We start from the raw sequence: 6489 nt of genomic DNA, 5'->3' as shown, positions 1-6489 counted from the left end.
AAAGAAAGACAATTATTGGCTACTTTACACATATTTCTTTCTTCTTTTTGCAAAACAGTAGTGTGTAGTTCCAGTAGTTAGCTACACCGCTACATGGTAAAACAGTAGTGTGTAGTTTCAGTAGTTAGCTACACCGCTACATGGTAAAACAGTAGTGTGTAGTTCCAGTAGTTAGCTACACCGCTACATGGTAAAACAGTAGTGTGTAGTTTCAGTAGTTAGCTACACCGCTACATGGTAAAACAGTAGTGTGTAGTTCCAGTAGTTAGCTACACCGCTACATGGTAAAACAGTAGTGTGTAGTTCCAGTAGTTAGCTACACCACTACATGGTAAAACAGTAGTGTGTAGTTCCAGTAGTTAGCTACACCGCTACATGGTAAAACAGTAGTGTGTAGTTCCAGTAGTTAGCTACACCGCTACATGGTAAAACAGTAGTGTATAGTTCCAGTAGTTAGCTACACCGCTACATGGTAAAAACAGTAGTGTGTAGTTCCAGTAGTTAGCTACACCGCTACATGGTAAAACAGTAGTGTGTAGTTTCAGTAGTTAGCTACACCGCTACATGGTAAAAACAGTAGTGTGTAGTTCCAGTAGTTAGCTACACCGCTACATGGTGAAACAGTAGTGTGTAGTTCCAGTAGTTAGCTACACCGCTACATGGTAAAACAGTAGTGTGTAGTTCCAGTAGTTAGCTACACCGCTACATGGTAAAACAGTAGTGTGTAGTTCCAGTAGTTAGCTACACCGCTACATGGTAAAACAGTAGTGTGTAGTTCCAGTAGTTAGCTACACCGCTACATGGTAAAACAGTAGTGTATAGTTCCAGTAGTTAGCTACACCGCTACATGGTAAAACAGTAGTGTGTAGTTCCAGTAGTTAGCTACACCGCTACATGGTAAAACAGTAGTGTGTAGTTCCAGTAGTTAGCTACACCGCTACATGGTAAAACAGTAGTGTGTAGTTCCAGTAGTTAGCTACACCGCTACATGGTTAAACAGTAGTGTGTAGTTCCAGTAGTTAGCTACACCGCTACATGGTAAAACAGTAGTGTGTAGTTCCAGTAGTTAGCTACACCGCTACATGGTAAAACAGTAGTGTGTAGTTCCAGTAGTTAGCTACACCGCTACATGGTAAAACAGTAGTGTGTAGTTCCAGTAGTTAGCTACACCGCTACATGGTAAAACAGTAGTGTGTAGTTCCAGTAGTTAGCTACATGGTAAAACAGTAGTGTGTAGTTCCAGTAGTTAGCTACATGGTAAAACAGTAGTGTGTAGTTCCAGTAGTTAGCTACATGGTAAAACAGTAGTGTGTAGTTCCAGTAGTTAGCTACATGGTAAAACAGTAGTGTGTAGTTCCAGTAGTTAGCTACACCACTACATGGTAAAACAGTAGTGTGTAGTTCCAGTAGTTAGCTACATGGTAAAACAGTAGTGTGTAGTTCCAGTAGTTAGCTACATGGCAAAACAGTAGTGTGTAGTTCCAGTAGTTAGCTACACCGCTACATGGTAAAACAGTAGTGTGTTGTTCCAGTAGTTAGCTACACCGCTACATGGTAAATACAGTAGTGTGTAGTTCCAGTAGTTAGCTACATGGTAAAACAGTAGTGTGTTGTTTCAGTAGTTAGCTACACCTCTACAAACAGTAGTGTGTAGTTCCAGTAGTTAGCTACACTGCTACATGGTAAAACAGTAGTGTGTAGTTCCAGTAGTTAGCTACACCGCTACATGGTAAAACAGTAGTGTGTAGTTCCAGTAGTTAGCTACACCACTACATGGTAAAACAGTAGTTTGTAGTTCCAGTAGTTAGCTACACCGCTACATGGTAAAACAGCAGTGTGTAGTTCCAGTAGTTAGCTACACCGCTACATGGTAAAACAGTAGTGTGTAGTTCCAGTAGTTAGCTACACCGCTACATGGTAAAACAGTAGTGTGTAGTTCCAGTAGTTAGCTACACCGCTACATGGTAAAACAGTAGTGTGTTGTTTCAGTAGTTAGCTACATGGTAAAACATTAGTGTGTTGTTTCAGTAGTTAGCTACATGGTAAAACATTATTGTGTAGTTCCAGTAATTAGCACACTGATACATGGTAAAACAGTAATTAACTACTGAAAACACTACCTAGATTGAAAGTAGTTCAGCTACCACCAAGCTATTGCAAAATGTAGTTAAATGACTAGCTGAACAACATGTAGTTCACTACTCTCCGACACTGTCGATTTGTAACACAGGAGCAAAATGTCAGGTCATGTGGTTTCCGATTGATTAGTCACACATTATTCATCAGTCTAAAGATCAAACAGCATATTTCAGGGACATATTATTTCCATTTGATAATGTTTTGACATTTGATGTCGTGAAATGAAAGGCCTCTTAGTAATCAATTTTTCAAACAACTGAATAATGGTCACACTGTTTCCCTAATATGAGAGCTTTTATAGCCACTACTAATTCTGTATATCCTGTTTTTATAGACACTACTAATTCTGTATATCCTGCTTTTATAGACACTAATAATTCTGTATATCCTGCTTTTTATAGACACTACTAATTCTGTATATCCTGCTTTTATAGACACTAATAATTCTGTATATCCTGCTTTTTATAGACACTAATAATTCTGTATATCCTGCTTTTTATAGACACTAATAATTCTGTATATCCTGCTTTTATAGACACTACTAATTCTGTATATCCTGCTTTTATAGACACTAATAATTCTGTATATCCTGCTTTTTATAGACACTACTAATTCTGTATATCCTGCTTTTATAGACACTACTAATTCTGTATATCCTGCTTTTATAGACACTAATAATTCTGTATATCCTGCTTTTATAGACACTACTAATTCTGTATATCCTGCTTTTATAGACACTACTAATTCTGTATATCCTGCTTTTATAGACACTACTAATTCTGTATATCCTGCTTTTATAGACACTAATAATTCTGTATATCCTACTTTTATAGACACTACTAATTCTGTATATCCTGCTTTTTATAGATGATTCTAATTCTGTATATCCTGTTTTTATAGACACTACTAATTCTGTATATCCTGTTTTTATAGACACTACTAATTCTGTATATCCTGCTTTTTATAGATGATTCTAATTCTGTATATCCTGCTTTTATAGACACTGCTAATTCTGTATATCCTGCTTTTATAGACACTACTAATTCTGTATATCCTGCTTTTATAGACACTACTAATTCTGTATATCCTGCTTTTATAGATGATTCTAATTCTGTATATCCTGCTTTTATAGACACTACTAATTCTGTATATCCTGCTTTTATAGACACTACTAATTCTGTATATCCTGCTTTTATAGACACTACTAATTCTGTATATCCTGCTTTTATAGACACTACTAATTCTGTATATCCTGCTTTTATAGATGATTCTAATTCTGTATATCCTGCTTTTATAGACACTACTAATTCTGTATATCCTGCTTTTATAGACACTACTAATTCTGTATATCCTGCTTTTTATAGACACTACTAATTCTGTATATCCTGCTTTTATAGACACTGCTAATTCTGTATATCCTGCTTTTATAGACACTACTAATTCTGTATATCCTGCTTTTATAGACACTACTAATTCTGTATATCCTGCTTTTTATAGATGATTCTAATTCTGTATATCCTGCTTTTATAGACACTACTAATTCTGTATATCCTGCTTTTATAGACACTACTAATTCTGTATATCCTGCTTTTATAGACACTACTAATTCTGTATATCCTGTTTTTATAGACACTGCTAATTCTGTATATCCTGCTTTTATAGACACTACTAATTCTGTATATCCTGCTTTTATAGATGATTCTAATTCTGTATATCCTGCTTTTATAGACACTACTAATTCTGTATATCCTGCTTTTATAGACACTACTAATTCTGTTTATCCTGCTTTTATAGACACTACTAATTCTGTATATCCTGCTTTTATAGACACTACTAATTCTGTATATCCTGCTTTTATAGACACTACTAATTCTGTATATCCTGCTTTTATAGATGATTCTAATTCTGTATATCCTGCTTTTATAGACACTACTAATTCTGTATATCCTGCTTTTATAGACACTACTAATTCTGTATATCCTGCTTTTATAGACACTACTAATTCTGTATATCCTGCTTTTATAGACACTACTAATTCTGTATATCCTGCTTTTATAGATGATTCTAATTCTGTATATCCTGCTTTTATAGACACTACTAATTCTGTATATCCTGCTATTATAGACACTACTAATTCTGTATATCCTGCTTTTTATAGACACTACTAATTCTGTATATCCTGCTTTTATAGACACTGCTAATTCTGTATATCCTGCTTTTATAGACACTACTAATTCTGTATATCCTGCTTTTATAGACACTACTAATTCTGTATATCCTGCTTTTTATAGATGATTCTAATTCTGTATATCCTGCTTTTATAGACACTACTAATTCTGTATATCCTGCTTTTATAGACACTACTAATTCTGTATATCCTGCTTTTATAGACACTACTAATTCTGTATATCCTGTTTTTATAGACACTGCTAATTCTGTATATCCTGCTTTTATAGACACTACTAATTCTGTATATCCTGCTTTTATAGATGATTCTAATTCTGTATATCCTGCTTTTATAGACACTACTAATTCTGTATATCCTGCTTTTATAGACACTACTAATTCTGTATATCCTGCTTTTATAGATGATTCTAATTCTGTATATCCTGCTTTTATAGACACTACTAATTCTGTATATCCTGCTTTTATAGACACTACTAATTCTGTATATCCTGCTTTTTATAGACACTACTAATTCTGTATATCCTGCTTTTATAGACACTACTAATTCTGTATATCCTGCTTTTATAGACACTACTAATTCTGTATATCCTGCTTTTATAGACACTACTAATTCTGTATATCCTGCTTTTATAGATGATTCTAATTCTGTATATCCTGCTTTTATAGACACTACTAATTCTGTATATCCTGTTTTTATAGACACTACTAATTATGTATATCCTGCTTTTATAGACACTACTAATTCTGTATATCCTGCTTTTATAGATGATTCTAATTCTGTATATCCTGCTTTTATAGACACTACTAATTCTGTATATCCTGCTTTTATAGATGATTCTAATTCTGTATATCCTGCTTTTATAGACACTACTAATTCTGTATATCCTGCTTTTATAGACACTACTAATTCTGTATATCCTGCTTTTATAGATGATTCTAATTCTGTATATCCTGCTTTTATAGACACTACTAATTCTGTATATCCTGTTTTTATAGACACTACTAATTCTGTATATCCTGCTTTTATAGATGATTCTAATTCTGTATATCCTGCTTTTATAGACACTACTAATTCTGTATATCCTGCTTTTATAGATGATTCTAATTCTGTATATCCTGCTTTTATAGATGATTCTAATTCTGTATATCCTGTTTTTATAGACACTACTAATTCTGTATATCCTGCTTTTATAGACACTACTAATTCTGTATATCCTGCTTTTATAGACACTACTAATTCTGTATATCCTGCTTTTATAGACACTACTAATTCTGTATATCCTGCTTTTATAGATGATTCTAATTCTGTATATCCTGTTTTTATAGACACTACTAATTCTGTATATCCTGCTTTTATAGATGATTCTAATTCTGTATATCCTGCTTTTATAGACACTACTAATTCTGTATATCCTGCTTTTATAGATGATTCTAATTCTGTATATCCTGCTTTTATAGACACTACTAATTCTGTATATCCTGCTTTTATAGATGATTCTAATTCTGTATATCCTGTTTTTATAGACACTACTAATTCTGTATATCCTGCTTTTTATAGATGATTCTAATTCTGTATATCCTGCTTTTATAGACACTACTAATTCTGTATATCCTGCTTTTATAGATGATTCTAATTCTGTATATCCTGTTTTTATAGACACTACTAATTCTGTATATCCTGCTTTTATAGACACTACTAATTCTGTATATCCTGCTTTTATAGACACTACTAATTCTGTATATCCTGCTTTTATAGACACTACTAATTCTGTATATCCTGCTTTTATAGACACTACTAATTCTGTATATCCTGCTTTTATAGATGATTCTAATTCTGTATATCCTGCTTTTATAGACACTACTAATTCTGTATATCCTGCTTTTATAGATGATTCTAATTCTGTATATCCTGCTTTTATAGACACTACTAATTCTGTATATCCTGCTTTTATAGACACTACTAATTCTGTATATCCTGCTTTTATAGACACTACTAATTCTGTATATCCTGCTTTTATAGATGATTCTAATTCTGTATATCCTGCTTTTATAGATGATTCTAATTCTGTATATCCTGCTTTTATAGACACTACTAATTCTGTATATCCTGCTTTTATAGATGATTCTAATTCTGTATATCCTGCTTTTATAGACACTACTAAT

Source organism: Oncorhynchus mykiss, chromosome 15 (assembly GCF_057628025.1).
Source record: "Oncorhynchus mykiss isolate SJ-2025 chromosome 15, ASM5762802v1, whole genome shotgun sequence".
Lineage (NCBI taxonomy): Eukaryota > Metazoa > Chordata > Actinopteri > Salmoniformes > Salmonidae > Oncorhynchus > Oncorhynchus mykiss.
This window is presented reverse-complemented; position numbering follows the sequence as displayed.